Genomic DNA, 21,965 nt, shown 5'->3' with positions numbered 1-21,965 from the left:
AATATAATTCACAGTCATCAACAACAATAATTAAAAAAAGGAAACATATCACATAAACATTTGTAATATTTATAAGTAATCATCTTATTATTGTTTCTGTGTGAGCAGCTTCTAAATAGGCTTACTAGACCTACTGCCATGATGCCATACCCTACATATGATATTTGGCTGAAGGCCAAATATTTTCATATTTGTGGAATGGTTTGGAACTGGAGATAAAACTTAGCACAAACATAATTCAGTTTAAAAAGATGTACAAAAACACTTTTTTTAAAGGATATTGGGATGAGGATAGGTGATTTTGAGTGGGATATTTGTTATACTGATTGTATTGGGAAGGGTGATTATAAGGTGATGGGTTGTATATATGACTAAGAGATACCGTATTTTTTTTCGCTCTTTTTTTTGTATGGCTTTGTAAATATTTGATTAGTGTATAAATGTAAATAATTTGGTGTACATATGGAAATAGGTGTTTATAGCTGCTAAATTTGTATAAGCAGTTGAATGAAGGATGGGAATAAATAAGCTTTGGCTTCTTCCTGCTCCTTTTCGGACACATACGATTCATTTATTTATAAATATTGTTTATGTCACTTTATAAATATTCTTGTTTTGTTTTTTGTATGCTGTTTCTTACTTGCTTTTTATTTTTTTAGTCTGTTCAAAATAAATAATTTATTATTAATATTATTATTGTGTCATCTGCAAACGTGGCCACAAAGCCTTCAATCTCCTCATCCAAATTATTAATATACAATTAATATGAAGGTTGTTTTGCAGAAGGGATTCAGTATGAATATTATTAGTGATTAGTTGTAGAAGATATGAAATCGTAAGGATAAAATACAACAATTTGATGAAAAGTAGTTTGAGAATTTGCAAACTGAGAATTTGAAAAGGAAGATTGATATTTGTTTGGGAAAAACATTTTAGAAACTGTGGAATGAGTTTCCTTAGCATCAGCTCACATTGTTATAATACAAATGCCAGCTATATTAGAGATAGTCAGGATGGCTTTGTGCATGGGAAATCGTGTCTCTCGAATTTGAGTTTTTTGAAGAAGTGGAGGCAGTGCAGATGTTGTGCAGTATATTTGGCTAAATGCAGCCCAATGTCGGTTTTAGCAAATTTAAGATTAATGGAAATCAAAGGGAAAACACTCTATTATATTGAGTAGCTCAGCTCAAGGCTCTGCTACACAAGCTTGTAAGGGAAACATCCTCCTTGAGTTTAGTTTATTGTCATGTGTACTGAGATACAGTGAAAAGCTTTTGTTGCGGGCTAAACAGTCATTGGAAAGACAAGACATGATTACAATCGAACCATCCACAGTGTACAGATACAGGGAATAACATGAATAATGTTTAGTGCCCGATAAAGTCCGGTAAAGTCTGATCAAAGATAGTCCGAGGGCTCAGGACAACTTTCCAGTTGTTGGTAGGATCGTCGGTTGCCTGATAGTAACTGGGAAGAAACCATTGGAACCATTTTCAGTTGCTTCATCAATGACCTTAGCTTTTTCCAAATATCAGCTGGTAATTCCACAACATTCAAATCCAGGAACAACTACAGTGATGCAACCTTGCCTGTCCGTTGAAAGACCTAGGGTGACACCAGCAGAGAGCATGCCACCATGTACGTGCCAGTTAATGGTCATCAAAAATTAAAAAAATAATTTTCTCTGATATCACACATCAGTGCAATGGTTGAATCCCTCACATCAACATTATGGTCAGGGGTCACCTGTCACTGGATGTTTAACTGGACTAACGCTATAAAATACTAGAAGCACAGAGAACTTGTGGAGGTTGTGCTATTTTTGTTGGGTGACTTACTCTTCATAGCCCTTCTACCATTTGCAACTTTAATGCAAGGAGTGTGCTGTAAATGATGCAGCAACAGTGTCACCCAAGAAGCTTGAAATTATCCAGTGCAGAGCAGTTATTTTGATTAGTCCCACATCCACTACATATGCATAGTGGTCGAAGAAACTATATTCTGCCGAATTTACTACAATTCACTAGGTTACTTAAAGAGCAGTTCCCTTCAACTCTCATTGCTATGACAGAGAAGAGCAGCATTGTTTTACAAACATTCATCTTTCTTTGGTACACACCGTCCTGACTTGGGCATCCAATTTTTGCCTTTCTCTGATTAAATCAAAATTCTGGAATTCCTTATCTAATACTGTTATGGAAACATCGCAAAGGCTGCACATTTTAAGTGGAAGTACTGTTACTACCTTTTGAGGGTAACTAGTAGAGGCAAGAGAGCAGTAATGCCATACCACCCACTTGCCAGAACTGAAATAAATGTTATTTGTCTGATAGTCTCGTCGTTCAGTATGTTTGCTTCAAACATCTAATCAAATTAAGGGCAGGTATCACTCTGCTTTTCACACTTTGGAGTTTGCTTGAAGTCATGAATTTCTGGAACATTGGGTAAATGCACTGTGAGGGCTGTGATTCTCAGGATCATTTTTTGAATAGAATGCTGAAGGTCAGCATGCCTGGAAGAAAAAGCATTTTGAAAAAAGACAACTTTCTAGCTGTTTGCCTCAAACAACTATTGAAGTCTTCATTTTCATATGTAAGATAACTAAGTAGATGATGTTAGATCATCAACAGGCAAGACCCAGACAATGTTATTATTCTTCCCTTAACCACGTTAACAATTGCAAATTATATGGTGGTCAGAGCCAAGTTTTTCAAATTGAAAAAATTAAAATCTTATCTGTGTTTTAACAAATATTCAAAACAGTAAAAATAAACTGAATTTATAAACGGGTCATTTGTGGCTGGCCCTAATTGGTCCTGGACTTTTCTCGCCTCCAGCTCTTCACCTCCCCACCCCCACCCTCTAATTTCAGTCTGAAAACGGGTCCCGACCCGAAATGTCACCCATGCTTTTTCTCCAGAGATGCTGCCTGATCCGCTGAGTTACTCCAATACGTTGTGTCTATCTAACTGAAATTAATATTTGGCACCAAGTAAAAGTGCAGACCTGGGAATGACCTTCAGTGGAACAATTGAAACATTTGCAGAGCCGCATTAAGTTCTTAAAAACTGAAATTTAAAAAAAAATTGTGAATATCAAATGCAAAATTTTTTTTGCTACTCATTTACAGAGAACCCATGGCCATTGTCGCTCAACTCCATACATCAGTTTTGATTCAGATCAGATTAGATATCAAAAGAATTGTTGGTTCAAATTGGGTTTGATCAGCCATAGTCAGGTTTGGATTAGATTAGCTGCGTTTGGTTTACATTCAGTTGAGATTTTAATGTTACTCCTGAGCTGATATCCATAACGAATTGCCAAAAATCCTAAAAAAACTCAAGATTAGTGTGAATTATGTTGAAGAATTTAATTTAGTTGGATTAGTTATTGAAGATTGACTGGGCTGGTTAAGCTAGAGGATACACATGAAATGTCCCAACCAGTGGTTTTGATTAGTGGCTCCAATTCCATTCATCTGTTTATTGTGTAATCTTGGTTCTATGTTATTTTCCACTTTATAGTAATTCCAGGATATTTTGAAGTTAAAAATATGAATGACTGCTCTTTGTACATATTGTTGTCTGTGTGTCCATCCTTAACAACCTCGATATCCTTCCCATTCTTCCTTCAAAATGTTGGTGTGTCAAAATCCCTGGAATTATGTTGTGGTTCCATTATAGAACACAGCCTACCACTGGGAACATTAAACTGTCTGAAGTTCAGTGCACCATTCAGAAGCAATAACCTGACCACTAATAGTCCCTCTGAGTGCAGGCTGTTGCCGGGTTTAGAATTATCGACTTATGGATACACACGCAGATCACGGGGAGAGGGTACAAACTCCATTACAGACAGCACCCGTAGCCGGGATCGAACCCGGGCCTCTGGCACTCTGTCAGGCAGCAACTCTACCGCTGTGCCACTGTGTCATTGTTCCTTATTTGCATGTTTTTCATTCATTGTTCTACATCTCTCTAAGTCATCGTCTATATCTCTCGTTTCCCTTTCCCGTGACTTTCAGTCTGAAGAAGAGTCTTCGACTGGAAACAACACCCATTCCTTCTCTCCAGAGATGCTGCCTCTCCTGCAGAGTTACTCCAGCTTTTTGTGTCCATCTTTGAGATGAGGAGAAATCTCTTCTTTCAGATGCTTATGAATCTTTGGAATCCTTGAACCCAGAGAGCCATGGATGTTGAGCCATGAAGTATATTCATGTTCCTGGGAATGGGGCAAGAGAGTGGAATTGAGTCCACAGATCAGATAACCACTATATTACTGAATGGAGTGCAGGCCCATGATGCTGTATGGTCTACTTGTAGTCCTACTAATTTTCTTAAAAGCTTATTTAGATGTCAGATGAAGATTTCTGCTATTGACAGTAATCGATCGATGAACTGATGGATACTGCCTGTTCGCAGCACTGTAGCTAAATGTGGAGAATGGCCATTTTGATTGTGTATTAAAACACACTCAGCGTCAACAGTAAGAAAAAGAAGCTGAAATTGCTGATATAATGTTATATATACAATAAATATTATTATTTTAATTTTAAAATAGTCGGAGTTATCAACATATGTGGTGAGAGGCTTTTGTACTAAACAGTAGCAGCTTGTGATAATTCACTTCAGTTTGCAGCCTAATAGGCAGGACGCTTTTCAAGTCAAAGACCAGAGCAGGAAAAACGTTTTGACAACTTGTAGCCAATGATGAAGAATGTCACATGAATGTGACCTTTGACACCCAGTGTGCTTGGAGTAAGGTAATATTAGTACAACGTAGTCACAGCTGCTCTCTCAACCTGGAAAGAGTTCAGACAAACTAAGTATAGAATCCACACATTCATCTGAGAGACAGAGAAAGAGCTGCTGGAATGGAAAGCAGGCCAGCGGATGAAAACTGGACTGTGTGCACATCTGTCTCTCTTTTTGATGTTGGAGCTTCAGTACCTTCACATCCTTGCAAGGAAAGAAGAAAGGTATGTGCAGTGGCAATTCCTGTGAAACTAGTAGAAAAATTGTTTCTTTTTGCTTTCCTCCTTCCCCCTTCCTTCCAATGCTCACCAGTTTCTCTTATCTTGCTGGGCGAACAATTGGTTACGCAAACCGTCAAAATAATCGGAAACACATTATAAAATAGAGAAATGCTCACATTATCATTGTGAGTCCTTCGAATTGCAACAATCTAATATGTTATCCAATCTCCAGTACCTATAGTTGATAGTATCTTAAGGCTGGATTTCTGCCTCTCGTGCTTTATTTTATCCTTTTACTGTTTTGTTCACATTTCCATAAAATTCCATCGTTGTTTTTATGATTTGTGAATAGCTAGCTGTAGTAGCAACTCAAAGTTCAATTTGTCAGTAATTTCCAGCACTAGACATTGATGAAAGTTATTTTTAACTTGTACCGTCTGAGTAACCCAATTGCTGACAGATAATTCACTTCCCTATACCATCATTGTCCGACTAGATCTCCAATGTGAATTTCTTCAGTAAACAGATCAATTTGATGGACTGATGATCCAAGGCATATTTGGGCTGGGATTTTTGTGGGGGTAAATATTTGCTCAATCGTTTCACGTCTAAGGAAACCTGAACCTGATTGACTTGAAGACTGGAAAAATTTGAAAGCAATTATTTATTTTAATAGGTGAGAGTTCAATAATGCTTCGAAGGCAGTTAATTTCAATTCATTTCTTTACACAGATCTCAAAGTTAAAACCAGAAGCTTATTTCTGTGTAACATACTTTTAAAACAGAGCACAAACGTCAGCACAGGTCTTCAATGAACACTGCAATTTCATCAGAGGCAAGGACAAAATCAAATATCAGGTTTGTGAAAATGTAAAACTTATAAATGAATTTGTTTTGAAAAGAAAATGAGCAATGAAAATGTCAAAACCTAATGGCTCTTTGGAAGCAGATCTATTTTAATCAACTCGTGACATTCACACAATTAATTGCAAAACTATTCAATTAAACAGCGTTTTTACATCAGCTCACTAACAGAATTAGAGCAACTTTTTAAAAGCTCTTTTAAAAATAACTTAACAAAAAATAAAAAATCTAGTATTCAATTATTCCTAGAGGAAGAGATTGAATTCATATTAATTTCTTTCCTAGGTATTCTCTGTAGGTATTTTCTAATAACAGATCATTTCTTTTTAAACTTTAATCTGGTCCTGCTTGACAACCTCCATTCTTTTCATTGAAGGGTAAGACCACTTAAAGAAAGGCCAATAAGCACTTGCACAACCCAGCTGACTGGGGTGATTTGTCACCCTGTGCACTGGTGGTCACAGGAATATATTTATCTCAAGGTAAATGGAGATGCTGAGGATTTGGATTCTGTAGTTGTGATCAAGCCCCCTCCCCCCACCTCCACCCCACCACCAACTCCTATTTTCTTGTAGCCTTGATAGATGTTGCTTGTGTTTATCTATTTGAAACGCCACTAAATCTGCGAATACAATGTGTAAAAAGATTGTCAGAAGAAAATGGATATGATTTATGTAGGTAAAGAAAAGACAATGCAAAGCCAGTGAATTACTGAAAAGCACCTTTGTCAGTGCAACATGTACATTTTTGCATAAATGTTGCATTAGTAATCCAACTGGGTGAGGGACTTGGTAGGTTTCTTGCATTAATTGCCTGCTGTTGGACTTCTAAACCTGCACAACACCTGTGTGCCTTCTCTGTCCGAACTGCTAATGGTGAGCTTTTTGAGGCTTCCCTTTCAGGCTCAAAATTATGACAATTTATTAATTGGTGTCATTATCTGAAGCAGCATGGTTTGAGATCTCTGCTGCTCTCTGGAGGTAGGTCGTATGTGAGTGACTCAACTTGAAAAGGAAAGAACCAAAAGCACTGAAGCAAAGTGTGTGATATTGTACCTCGGAAGGGATTGTGAGATTGTGAATAATTTATTAGAAAACATTTTTCTTTGTCCTTTCTGCAGAGCCACAAATCCTCTCCAAAATCCCTTTATCAGCCCCAGAGATAATACACTCATACAACAAGACAAAAAGCTTTATGTAAGATACTGAAGAAGCTCGGCTTTTTGTAAAGGTCTAATGCAGACCAAGGATTTGACTATTTAATCCAAAGTCTCGTGTATCTCCCAAGTAAGCTAATGTTAGTTTCTTGAGGAATGAATCGTTTGACTGTGAAGAACTCACCCCGCATTAACACTTGCCTTCCCTCTCTGGTTGCTTCTTGTATCACAGACCGCATTTTCAATGGTTCTTCCGTCTGTTTTTTTTCCCTTTCTCGTACATTTAAAAAATTTAATTAACAACTGTAACTAACATGTCACCATTTTTGCCAAGGTTTAAGTCATGGCAGACAAACTGCGAATGATATTATGCCATACTGCTCTGGCCCTGCAAAGCTTTTAAATAGTGTAGAAAGCTGTGGTGTACATTTATACTACTGCTCTTTTGGCTCGCTCATTAAGAGAGTTCTAACTGATGAATGAACTCCAGTGGCAATTCTCTGTCTTCTCTGCTAAAACAGGCCAATTTTCAGTAAAATAAAAAGTGACATTAGCAATTCTCTCCTACTTTATTTCTTATGCTTTTCTTTGCTATTGTCTCTTTTTTTGTTTTTCTTCTCCCTACAATTTTGTAACGATACATTATTTCTCTAGTATTCTGTCCCCATAGCTTTCCCAACTGTTGCAATATTTCATAATACAGGAGGAAGGGCAATAGTCAAAAAAGATGGGCAATCCAACTATATATACATGTATATACACATATATATATATATATATATATACATAATATTATGTATAATCCTGATAGTTTTAGTATGGACCTTCACAATCTTTGTCAACAAACTAAAGCTTCACTTCCATTTCATTTCCCACACTAACTGAAAAGTAAAACCACTAATAAAACAAGAAAATTAGGATTTACCACGACAAATTCTTGAGACCTTTCTAGATTGTGTACCGGTTTAGTCAATACATCATAGCCATATCTTTGCACTCATATGGGTGCAGATATCAAGCAATATTGCATATACGCATGTTGTTTCATAAGGAGGCAAGCAAAGTATCAGAAAATTGAAAAGGATTTATTAGATCTCATTGGCTGCCATTCTTTGAATGGGATTCACTGTAAAGGGTATAAAATGAGTGTTGGTTCTCAGAACTATGTGGATCAATGCCTTTAGAGATTGGAGATAAACATAATTCAGATCAATTGGATCAAAGTCACGTGTGGACTAATGAACAGTAGATAAACTTTAATACAAATGAATGTAAAGTCAGCTATATTAGGATAGTAAACTCGACAGGAATATGAGGGTGTCCAACTGTAAAGGTGGAGTGATAAAAGGATGTTGGTGTCATTATTGACTAGTAGCTGAATGAAGCTGGTCAATATGAAGCTATTATCAGCAAACCTAATTGAGCCCTGTAATGTATCTCAAAGGCATTTAATTATAAGAAACAAATTATTTTAATCTGATATGAATATTTCAAATAGCTCGGACATTTTGCTTAGTATTTGTTGGAGACGTTATCAAATGAAGTTAAAGATTAATTAAAAAATTAGATCCTTTTGAAAAGGTGCTTTAAAAACTGAAACTGTTTTTGTTGATGCAAAGCATTTTGAAAAGTTCCTAGCATACTGAACTCTGATGAGACTGATGTAAGATATGAAGTTAGAGGAAAATAAGTGCAAAATGAATTAGCCTCAAGGATTGGCCCAATATTAGAAAATGTAGCCTAGAAATTGAATTTCATAGTGCTTACTTTTTCAATGATTTTAGTGACTTTTTCAGTGACTTTACCTGGACTGCAGATGAAGGTAGAGTAGAGTAAAATTGTGCCAAATTTGAAATTGGATCTCTCGTTGTTCATAACACCACATTGCACCATCATTCACAAAACATCCATTCTCGGCCTCACCAATATAAATTGGAGCAGAAAACTGCAATCTACGACCATTGTGTAACAATTTTATTAGAACTAAAATACGCAGATAGTGATCATTCAAGACCCTCCCAAAGTCCAGGGAAAGTGCAGTAATTAAAAGTGAGTGTTATTTTCAGGCATGGAGTTGTCGAGTTACTAAATGGATGCCTCAATTGAAATTATATTCATTGCATTTCGTTACTGGAGATGTTGCTACTGCAAAACATGGCAACTTGAAGGAAATTGGCGACGTCAGGATACGGGGCAAGGACGCACCTTTCTGTGCCTAGCATAGTCTTATAGAGCGTTCAGAGATATCACATCCTAACTTGATTTCTCTGACGAACAATGAATTTGCAGGCTCAGGATTGTTAAGGCTATTGGGTCTAAAATGTGTGATCTTCAGCCATATAACTATGCCCGTACTCCTCTCATCATGAAGGTCAAGGTAACGGCCACTACAGGCCACATCTTCCCATCTCCAACACCTTCTGCTTTCCACAGAGACCGTTCCATCCCCAACTCCCTTGTCAGCTCGTCCCTTCCCACCCAAACCACCCCCTCCCCAGGTACTTTCCCCCGCAACCCCAGGAGATGCAATGCCTGTCCCTTTACCTCCCCCCTCAACTCCATTCAAGGACCCCGACAGTCTATTCCGGTGAGGTAGAGGTTCACTTGGATCTCCTCCAATCTCATTTAATGTATCCGCTGTTCCAGGTGTCAACTCCTGTACATCGGCAAGACCACAAGCGGGCTCGGCGATCATTTCGCTGAACACTTCCGCTCAGACCGCCTTAACCTACCTGATCTCCTGGTCGCTCAGCACTTTAACTCCCCCTCCCATTCCCAATTTAACATTTCTGTCCTGGGCCTCCTCCATTGTCAGTGAGGCCCAGCCCAAATGAGAGGAACAGCACCTCATATTTTGCTTGGGTAGCTTACACCCCAGCGATGTGAACATTGACTTCTCTAACTTCAAATAGGCCTTGCTTTCCCTCTCTCTCCATCCCCTCCACCTTCCCAGTTCTCCCAGCAGTGTCACTGTCTCTGACTACATTCTATCTCTATCTCGCCTGAATCGATCTGAAGAAGGGTCTCGACCCGAAACGTCACCTATTCCTTCTCTCCAGAGATGCTGCCTGTCCTATTGAGTTACTCCAGCATTTTGTGTCTACCCAAGGTCAAGGCAATGGTGACACTCAATTTCCCTTTTAAACTGACCACCGCAGATCACCCAGGAATATAACAGGAAGAAATGATTACATCTACAGAACATTGATCTCAAAGACAATTGCAGTTGACTTCTCAGCACTGAGATTTGCCAAAATGAGAGGCATCCCATAAGTGCAAACAGCTACTACCTGCACGCGTATGTCCAAAAGATCGAAACTTCAGAACCCAGATCCTTCATGAGTAAACATTTCCACTGCAATCTAGAAGTGGTTGTGGATCACTGCGGAAGTTTCTTCATGCTGAATACCATGTTTCCAAAATTGCATACGATTCCATCTTCCTGAGAAAGTCCACAGTACGTGTTGCTCAAAGAGGCAAGGGCTATCCAGTACCTTGGTCCTTGACACCAGTGTGCTCACCAGCCATGTCAATCAGATATGAAAAACATGCAAGTGTCAGGATTCAGTGGAAGATTAATAGTTTTCAGTCTACGGTTTAGTTTATTGTCACGTGTATCAAGGTACAGTGAAAAGCTTTAGTTGCGTGCTATCCAGCCAGCGGAAAGATGATTACAATCGAACTATTTACAGTGTATAGATACAAGATAAGGGAATAACGTTTAGTGCGAGGTAAAGCCAGCAAAGTCAAATCAAGGATAGTCCAAGTTCACCAATGAGGTAGATAGTAGTGTTGTTGGCATCCTCAATTAGATTTTCTTTCCTGCATCTGCCTGAGAATGCCCTATAGTATTCTCCACGCAGATGCAGAGACATTGTTATCTTGTGCTGCATGCTGCACAATCCAGCTAATCATTGATAGAAACTGGGGGAAACTGGAGAAAGAGCAGCAAGTTCACCTGGAGCCTGAAGTCCATGGGGCAGAACCTGAAAAATCAGCCAGGAGAGGCCAGAGGTCACACAGAATCCCCTCAAAGGAACAAATGCAACAGCATCCCTGTATTTTCTATTCAATGGCATTTCATTTAACACACTCAGACTTTAACACAAAATAATATATATGTTGGGGTTTCCACTGAAGGTAGAAAAAAGTGTTGTGCAAATATCTTGACAAATTGTGTCAGCTTTCTTCCAAAAGTGAAGATTGTCACTCTTGGAAGAGGCTATTGCAGGCAATTCATGAGAGGCGGTTACTATGGTAGGCTTGTCAGATCCTTTACCTGCATGAAGAGCAGGTCCTGTCTCCTGATATGTATCTTATTGACATCATAGAGAAAGCAGAATTAGAATGGAATTCACTGCCACACAAGAGAGAGTTAGATTTACCTCTTAGGGCTAACGGAATCAAGGGATATAGGGAAATAGCAGGAACGGGGTACTGAATTTAGATGATCATCCATGATCATATTGAATGACTGTTTCGAAAGGCCGAATGGTCTACTCCTGCACCTATTTTCTATGTTTCTATGTTAGTGGATAAATTAATCACAAGTGAATTTACAGCACTTCACTTTTTGCAAGTGGTCACTTCTTTTAGCCTTCCATCCTATAGTTGACAAATTTAGTTCAACCGGATGTTCTCTGAATGGAGGGAGAACATTTGCGCAAGATCCGGTGTGAAATCGCATTGGCAGCATTTAAATAAAGAAAATAATGTAAATGCATCACTTTAACCTTCCAAAGTGCAACACCTCACAGTTGCATGGATAAAATGTCATCTGCCATTTTCTGCCCATATCTGTAAATTATTGATATCTGAGATAGACACAAAATGCTGGAATAACTCAGGCAGCACCTCTGGAGAGAAGGAATGGGTGACATTTCGGGTTGAGACCCTTCTTCAGACCTACACTATAGATTTATATCCTACTGTATCCTTGGACAGCATTATTCACTGTCCGCAACAATGACAATTTCTGTGTCATTGACAAAGTTACTCACCAGCCATCTACATTTTCATCAGTCTTTTAACTATATCACATACAACTGATGTTGTATGTGTCCCATAACTGATCACTGTGGAACACCTTTGTTCAAAGTGTCAACTTTCCATCTCTAACCTCTGTTTTCCATGGGTAAGCCAGTTGTGAATCCAAACTACCACTCTGCATTTTGCATTCTGCACCTTCCTCTGTGCTCTATCTAGTGCACTTGAGTTTGAACTGATTATATCTATGTATGTACATCTGATATGTTTGGATAGCAAGAAAAGAAAGCTTTCACTGCATCTTGGCGCATGTGACAACAATAAACCTAAACCTAAAATCATCGTAGATCCCATGCATCTTCACCATTGCCAACCTACCATGAGGGATCTTGTCAAATGCCTTATTAAAGCCCATGTAGACAACATCCACTGTCCTAATCTCATCAATCACCTTCATCAGCTCCTCCACATATTCAATCTAGTTTGTAAGTCTGACTTGTTCCAGCCAAAGTCGTACTGAGAGTCCATGTCAAGCACATTCTCTGCCAAACATGAGTAAATCCTACTTCGAAGAATCCTGTCCAATTACTGTGAAGCTCACTGTCCTAAAATATCCTGGATTATTCCTTCTGTGTGCTGAAGCAAAGCAAGAATTTAAATGTCCTATCAGGAACACATGACAATAAACTCACTTGAACTTGAACTAAACAAAGGAACAACTTTGGCTGCAGAACATGGATAGGTGACACCAACTAAACTTCGAACTATGAACTGTCTTGTTTGCATTAGGGACTTTGGGGTTTTGTTGTGTTTTGCACAATATTGTTTTTATTTATTGAACTTTTTTTGTTTTTTTTATTATGTTATCTATTGAGTACTGTGGTTGCAAACTTGCTGTGCTGCTGCAAGTAAGAATGTCATTGTTCTGTTTCAGTACATATGACAATTAAACACTCTTGACCCCTGGTGCTACTTCCTTAATGATAAATCCCAACATCTTCCTTACTAGGGATGTGAGACCAGCCTGTCTGTATTGCCCTGTTTGCACTATCTTCTTGTAAAGTGGGATTCTACTGCTACTTTCCAATCTGCGGGTTTTTAAAGGATGACAACCTGTACATTCACAATCTTCATAGCCACCTCCTTCAAACCCCCGTGATGGCAATCATCAGAACCCTCAAGATTTAATGCTTTACAGTGTCAAAATAGTTTATACTCACGTTACGTTTTTTGAACTCTTTGTTCTATTTCTAGTTTTCAGTGTCTTCACAATTATTAATTTACTTTCTATTGTAAGGAACCCACATTAATTTTACTTGATCTCTCCCTATACACAGAAGTTCTAAGTATCTGTTCTTATCTTTCTTGACAGTCTGCTTTTGCATTCTACTCTCCCATTCCTTATTAATGCCTTGATCCTTCTAAGATGAATTCTGAAATTTTCCAAATCCTCAGGCTTACTGAGGGCCTAAGGAGCCTTTGGCTTTGAGCTAAATCTCTGTTTAACTTCTCTTGGTATATGTGGCTGGACTACTTTCCCTGGATTTTGTTTTGCCTTAAAGGATTACTTATTACTTGTAAATGATCTATTACTTCTTTAAATGTTAGGCATTGATTTTTTTACTGCCATATCTTTTTAATGTAGTCCACCTATCTACAATACTCTTATCCCTTTTTAGCTTTAAGACTGATTTAAAATATCGGTGACAGATTCAAACTCTTTTTCATGCAATCTTATGACAAACTTTAATATCTATCCTTAATTCTTCATTCCCAGAGCTATAGCGGCTCTGAACCGGCCCTGCTGAGTGCCCCCCCCCCCCCCACCCCCATGGACTGTCTCCCTCGGATGGTCACATCGCACAGACACATCTGCACTTTAGTCTGTTTGAAGTGTTTTGACTATTTTACTGTTGTAATGTTCTTTTTACAAACCATGTTCTCCGGGTATCTAAATCTAAATGTTATTAGTTATTTAATTTATGACATCGGATGGAAGCTGCATACCAAATCTCGTTGCATTTATGTGCAATGACAATAAAAATATATATTATTATTATTATTAACAAAAGCACTTCTTCCATGCATTCAACACCTTTCACTATCTTCTCTTCCACAGAAGCGAGCACTGAACATCAGGAGAGATGCCCGTCAGCCACCTTGCTACTCCCCTATATACAACCATGTCGTGATTATAACTAGTGGTGGGTTTTTCTTGTAGTCCTCATTTTTGGCATGTGGTTGCCTGCTATTTCCAGGAGGTTTGTTTGTGTCTACTTCTGTGGGGAGAAAAGATGGGAAGATGGGGACCACCATATCTATTTGGTGCCAGGCGTCACTATCCTCTCACAACATCCTCTCAGAAGGTTACACAGAAAAGCTGGAGAAACTCAGCGGGGGCAGCAGCATCTATGGAGCGAAGGAAATAGGCAACGTTTCGGGCCGAAACCCTTCTTCAGACTGATCGGGGGCGGGGGTGGGCGGGGACAAGAAAGGGAAAAGGAGGAGGAGCCCGAAGGCTGGGGGATGGGAGGAGACAGCAGGGGGGCTGAGGAAGGAAGGAATTGAATTCAGGAATTGAATCCTCTCAGAAGGAATTGAATTCAGCAGAATGAAAAATGGAGATGCATGCAATGATAATCAGAAGTGACTTGTAGACATAAGAAACTGCAGATGCTAGTTTACAAAAAAAGGTCACAAAGTGCTGGAATAACTCAGCGGATCAAGCAGCATCTCCGGAAAACATGGATAGGTGTCGTTTCTGGTCGAGATCCTTCTTCTTCACATTCTGATGAAGGATCCTGACCCGAATTGTAGTCTATCCATGTTTACGAGAGATGCTGCCTGACCCGTACTCCAGCACTTTGTGCCTGTACCTGAAATGACTTCTGAAGAGGAAATGACGTCTGAAGAAGGGTTTCGGCCTGAAACGTTGCCTATTTCCTTCCCTCCATAGATGCTGCTGCACCCGCTGAGTTTCTCCAGCATTTTTGTGTACCTGAAATGATGATTGATGCTGTCATCCGTGGAAAGAGTGACTATTGGCAGAGTTTCAAATGTAGCTAGTAATTGCGTACAGATCATCAAACCTTCACTCCGGGCTTGATATTATAAATGAATGGGATGTCTTTGTTCATTGCCTCGCCAAGAGTAGCAAAGAGTACACCAGCTCATAGCCAGCATGGAGATGGTGAGATTAAGGTGGACATAAGTGCTTGACAGTGAAAAGTGCATGGAAGTGATTGCTGGAAGTGCTTACACTTCTGAACAAATGATCACGCTCCTTAGACCGCTCAGTCACTTGGTCAGCATCGCATTTGATGAATAATGTCCTGATTATCATCTCTAACAGCAGCATGAAGAAACACATATGGTGACCCCCAAGGAGTCTGCAATCATAGGACATCATTTTAAAAAAGCAACTCAGCATGTTAGCACAGAGATCTGATCCACTTCCCTGTACCTCAAGAGAAATACATTGTACTACATAGAAGATCTCTGAAAAAGAAGAGGAAAGGCCTGTAGTTGCAAAATTGTATACTTAATGTTCGCGTTCTGTTTTGATATTGGCACTCATAAATACTCTTCTACTATTCTTCCATTATGGACATTTTTGGTTTGTTCCAAGCAAGTAGCTTTTACACTTTATCGAATGATATGACATGAATGGCCACTGAAATAGTAGTTTCGTTTAGTTTTGTTTAATGACGCATGCACCAAGGTACAGTGAGATCTTTTTTTTGTTGCATGCTATCCATTCTGTGGGAAAACTATACATGATATCAATCCGCCCGCAGTGTACAGATACAGGATAATGGTAATAGCATTTAGTGCCAGACAAAGTCCGATTAAAGATAGCCCGAGGGTCTCCAATGAGGCAGATGGTAGGTCAGGACCGCTCTCTGGTTGGCGATAGGATGGTTGACTTGCCAGATAGCAGTTGGGAAGAAACTCTCCCTGCATCTGGAGGTGTGCATTTTCATACTTCTGTACTTCTTGCCTGCTAGGAGAGGGAAGAAGCGGGAGTATCCGGGGTGAGACACATCCTATATTATTGCCGGGGCAGTGTGAATTGTAGGTGGAGTCATTGGAAGGGAGCTTGGTTTGCTTAATGGTACGTTCTTTGCATTAAATTCTTCTTAAACACATAATTAATGCTTTAATAGTGGAGTCATATTCCATTTGAATCCAACGTGGAATTAAGTTCTTGTCTTTCATTGTCCACCCCGAAAAAGCACCAGGTGCCTTGAGAGATTTTGTGTACAAAATTTGCACCTATAGGATGACTAAACCCATCCCTTTTTACCCTCCACCAACGCCCCAGACACAAAGAACTGCAGATGCTGGACTCAAACAAAAAAGTAAACAAAGTACTAGAGTAAATTAGCAGGTCAAGCAGCATCTCTGGAGAATGTAGATGGGCAACTTTTCGGGTCAGGCTCTTCTTTAGTGCCAACCTGAAATGTCATCTATCCATGTTCTCCAAAGATTCTGTTAGCCCCAACCAGAAACCTCGCCCATCCATGTACATCAGAGACGCCATTTGACCCACTAAGTTGCTTCCAACACTTTGTGTCTTTTCCCAACTACATTCACATGACTTATAATTCTTCCCAAGGCCTCAATGTTCAATAAACTTCCCTTTTATTTTCTCTTTGAGCTATTAAGATACTGGAGAGTTTCCAGACCTATAGAACTAAAGCTTCAGGTAAAGCGGAGTGAGTGAATAAATAAATGAATACAGAATGTACTATATTTTACATTTACTGAATGTAAAGTGTAAAGTGAGATACATCCTCCAATGGCCACTCTGCTGCCTGTTTGTTCGAGACATGCTGTGATTAACTGCCTTCAGTCAATAGCTCCCTACAGCTTGACTAATTTAATAATCTGCATTCTCCATTGATCTTTGGACTTGTTTTGCCTGTGAATTCTAATCTTGCACGAACTGTGCCTAAGTATATTTTTATGAAATGAAGTATATAATTTTGTAATAAATAGTATCTGCCAGCGTATTAATTTCTGAAATAGTACAGTTTAAGTTCAAGCTCTGTGAGACTGGAAACTCTCTGATATCTTAGTATCTCAAAGAACAAACACAATGGAAGTTTATTGCACCATGAGCAACAAATCTGGCATTTCATTGCGATACTGCAGAGGAACAGCATTATCAACTGTGTTGGATCTTTGATGAGATTTACGATTTCATCTGCCTTTTCATTTAGATATGAAAGTAGGTTTAATTAAAGGAGAGTGAGATGAGCATTTGTTGTAGAGCAAGGAAGACTGTCAAAGGCCTTGTAAACATTAATGCTTCAAAGACAGATCACTTATTTCGTTGCCACTTGCAAGACATTGCCATGCACAAATCAGCCGCTGCCTTCACCTACATAACAACTGTAGTTCCAAACTAATTAATGCCTTGGGCTGTGAAAGATGCTTTATAAACTTAGATTCTTTGTGCAAAATGATCATTTTTGAACATATCTTGCATACCATTTCCTCTGAAGTTGACACAGTTATTCCCCTAGTTACCTACTGAAATGATAAATCATCATGTGTCAGTCCAGACAATGAATTTCTGCATATTATCTGACTGCAAGAGCATTATATCTGAGACTAGTTGGTGTGCACAAAAGTGGTCTGGCCTGTAGAAGTGATTGGATGAAAAACAAATACCATGGCTGATTTTTCTTGTCTCCTCTTTTGCGTTAGGGATGTCAAGATGAATTGTATCACTCTCACTGCTGCCTTGCCCGGAATCAATTAACCCACTCTACAAAGGGTATGCCATTTTGCTGGTGTCTTTAGTTCTATTACGCACTTTGTAACTTGTGGATGTTCATAAGCAAAGAGAAGATCTGCATTTTATTTTTGCGGAGCTGACCTGAGCACAACATGTATAAATTGGAGTTGACTGAGCATTAGCAATTCCATTAGTGCAGAGTTGCTCACCTTGTTAAATTTGATCTATTGCCAGTAATGATCATTCTGCATACCATGTTATTCATTTAATATAGAACATATCCAAAGATTCTCTTAAAGTCTCTTTTCGTGAGAAAAGAGATCCAGTTTCCTTTACCATTTCAAATACGGTATATAACTCCGAATGGTTCCAGTTTCAGTCATTGGCTTATATTGAATCTGTCTCCTCAGATTCTGGTGAACTTTTACCGCTGCACCATCAAGAGCATCCTTACCAATTGTATCACAGTATGGTATGGCAACTGCTCTGTCTCCGACCGGAAAGCACTGCAGAGGGTGGTGAAAATTGCCCAACGCAAAATTGCCCTCTTCCAGGGAGATGCGAACTGCATTTCGTTGTCTCTGTACTGTACACTGACAATGACAATTAAAGTTGAATCTGAATCTGAATCTGAAGCTCCAATCACCACAGGGTCTCTGCCACTCTTGATATATTTCAACCATTTCATTACTTCTACCGTTAATGCTCTTCTGTGCTGGAAAATCATTATAATGTTGTTTCCTAGTTATTCCCAGTATGGCTTCCACTTTTTTCTTCAAAATAAACAACATTGAGTTAACCTGGCGGACAGCTTGCCCAACCATTTATTGCCAGATCAGAATTGCCCAAAACAGCCCAGTGCTCATTCTGGAGAGTAAACCTAGAGTCCATAACTTCTGCCTCCTTTTATCTCCAGCAACATATAAAGATCTCAGGTACTTCTACTGGTTTCCCTTGCGTATGAAAACTTGTTTCAAGCTCTACTGATCTTGCGACCCTGCCTGAACTACCTTGTGTCGTACCTTGGAACATTGTAGAATGTTGAACTACAAGGGATTCAATTATTGCAGACAATTGAGCAGTTTGGGCTTTATAATTAGCCTTGGTACGACTTCCGGTGGCGCTATGGAGAACTAAGTCCAGCGCCAACCAGCTCCGTACCGAGGAAAACAAAAAACGGGAGAAAAATCGGGACCTACCTGCAGCGATCGCAATCTGAAACGGCAGCCTGCGTGACGTCATCAGGCCTGCGACTTAAGGTATGTCGCTACAACACACCCCCCCCCGTGGAACAACAAAAAAATCGGCTAAAGGAAGACCCCAGATGGAAGAGGAAGGCCCTACAGAAGCCTCGGCCTCAGTTACAACGATGGCCCAGGAAGATCCTCCAAGGAAGATTAAAGGGGGGAAAAAAGGGGAAATGGAAGATCTTAAAATCTTTCTGGCTGCTGAAATGAAGACTTGTCTGGCTGCTGAAATGAAGACTTTTAGTGAGAAATTTCAAAAATCACTAGACACCTTCAAGGTAGATTTTAGAGCAGAAATGCTCGTTACAGTTCAACAAATGTTTGAAAACTGGAAGAGGACGAGGGAGGAAGAGGTCAAAGACCAGATGGAAGTGATGGAAGCCAGACTCGTTTCGGTGGAAACAAAGGCTCAAATAGAGGTGGACCCCATTCGCCAAGAACTCGATCAACACAAAATAGGGATAACCGAGCTTGAGAAATGTGCGTCGACAAGTGCGGAAACAGTAAATCAGCTCCTTACTGAAAACCAACGCCTCACAAACATGGTGAGCAAATTAAATGATAAATGTATCGATCTGGAGGGGCGTCAAAGACGAAAGAACCTAAGAATTGTAGGGGTGAAGGAAGGAAGGGAGAAGGAAATGGGTACTCGGGATTTTGTGGCAGACCTACTACAGACAGTCCTAAAATTGGATCACAAAACCTCTACTCGGCCGAGCCCATAGAGCGCAGCGACGTCGTACTCAAGATGATGTCCATCCAAGACAAATTATTGTAAAAGTCCTACAGGATCATGAATTTGATGAGATAATGAAGAAAAGTGTTCGGAGCGGTCAACTGTTTTTTGAAGGCGAGAGATTTAGCATCTACCGAGATTACTCGACAGAGGTCTTCAAGAAAAGAATGCTGTTCAACGAGACCAAAAGAATATTGAAGAGTGTACCGGATTTGAAATACAGCCTACTCTATCCCGCAAAGCTAAGAGTCACCTACAATTCCAATGTGTTCTTTTTTACAGAGCACGAAAAAGCACTCGAATACGCCAAGGTAGTTGGTAACGTGCCTACAGACTGAAGAACCCACACCACTCCTTAGGAGCCAAGGACTAAGATGACCATCAGATCTAAAAGGACCTTTAAAATTCGTTCAAGAACTTTATAGACACTTGGAAATCGAAAATGATGGAGGACACTTGACAAAAACTGCGATTTTTCGAGGGTTTTTCCCTCTTTTCTCTCCTTTTTGTTTTAGCTCTTTTTAGGTTACTAATCATTACTATTATATGTAAATTCATATTTAACTATATAGGTAACAACTAATACTTATTAAATATCCTTATTTCCACTAAAATTATTAACATTATTAATTCTTATAAAAGTTAATACGGTATAAGATGGATAACAATGATCAATAACTAATAGTCTTTGATAAATGAAGAAAGGAATTACATAATATAGTATATAGAAAGATATGTAAGAGGTAAATCAACCTATATGATAATTATGATTGACGGGTTTCCTTTTCTTTTTTTCGCTCTATCTTTCAATTTAAAATCATTTTGCTGTCTTGAACCTTTCTGCAGGGTTACGTGTTGACACTAGTATACATGTGGGTATGCATACATATATATATATATATACGTGTACGTAGTAGGTGTATATATATTGTGTGGGTATATGTGTGTCTAGGTAAATAAGTTTGATACTCTCAAAAAAGTTGATTGAATGTTAAATATAATTTTTTTTTTTTTTTTTTTTTTTTTCTTTCCTCTTCCTCGGGCACGGAGCTGGGAATTTTCTCATTTTACAAAGGCTACGGAAGTCTTTAGAATTCTAGCCACGTTAGTGTGGCTATCACTAACTACACTAATTGTAGATGTAGTTCTTTTTTCTTCACCCTACACTAACCAACCCTATCACTTTTCTTTCTTTAAATACTTCTTTAACTCAAGGTTTGAATGGAAAAACAAGACCAAGGCAAGGAGATATGATCGGAAGAATGATGTATTTGAATTTAAATTCATCTATCTGAGGTTTGGGAGCAGGGTCAGGTTCTATGTGTTGTTCCTTCTACCCGATTATAGACCACCACAAAAGCAATATGCAAGATGCTAACATGACAAGAAGGGGTCAGGGAATAACATTTTTGTAGTTGGAATGTCAAGGGAATCAATGAACCAATTAAGAGAAGTAAAGTTTTGGCACACCTAAATCAAATCAAAACAGATATAATATTTCTTCAAGAGACACATCTTAAAAAGTTATCACAACATAGACTTTAAGCTAAGTGGATCGCTGAATCATATCATTGTTCTTTGTCCCACAAGTCAAGAGGAGTAGCAATAGTAATTCGTAAAGGAATTCCTTTTGCGACCTCCTCAATAATAGTGGATATGGATGGCAGATATATTATAGTGGTTGGAGAGTTAAATGGTGAAAAAGTGATCCTTCTAAATGTTTATGGGCCTAACTTCGATAACCCCACTTTTTTTAACAAAACATTTAATAAAATTCCTGAATTTGCACAATACAAATTAATAATTGGAGGAGACTTCAATTGTACATTAGACCCATACTTAGATAGATCATCAAGGCAAAAAAAATCAACATCCAACTCAAGTGTTTTTTTAAATTCATTTATTAATACCACTAATATTAAGGATATCTGGAGAATAGAAAACCCAACCGGACGGGAATATTCATTTTATTCACCAGTACACAAAACATACTCAAGAATAGATTACTTTTTAGTTGATTCTACGTTTATTCCATTTACTTATAATTCAAAATATCATAACATTATAATCTCAGATCACGCACCGGTAACATTCATGATTAAATTAAATGGAATGTCCGAGAAACAAACATATTGGAGACTTAACCCGCAAATCTTGAACGAAAGATCATGCCAGGAATATATTATTAAACAAATTCAAATATTTTTTGAGGTAAATGACAACCCTGACACACCTGCTTCTCTTATGTGGGAGAC

The 21,965-nt window shown here is 38.8% G+C and overlaps 1 long non-coding RNA gene across 1 annotated transcript; it reads left to right on the top strand.

The window, feature by feature from the left end:
* Positions 1-3,356: 3,356 nt before the first annotated feature.
* On the top strand, positions 3,357-15,793 carry LOC129701105 (uncharacterized). Its single transcript, XR_008724155.1, has 4 exons — positions 3,357-4,978; positions 5,708-5,833; positions 14,101-14,347; positions 14,576-15,793. It is a non-coding gene; the product is annotated as an uncharacterized LOC129701105 (long non-coding RNA).
* The last annotated feature ends 6,172 nt before the right edge of the window (positions 15,794-21,965 follow it).

Source organism: Leucoraja erinacea, chromosome 10 (genome assembly GCF_028641065.1).
Source record: "Leucoraja erinacea ecotype New England chromosome 10, Leri_hhj_1, whole genome shotgun sequence".
NCBI lineage: Eukaryota > Metazoa > Chordata > Chondrichthyes > Rajiformes > Rajidae > Leucoraja > Leucoraja erinaceus.
This window is presented reverse-complemented; position numbering and strand designations above follow the sequence as displayed.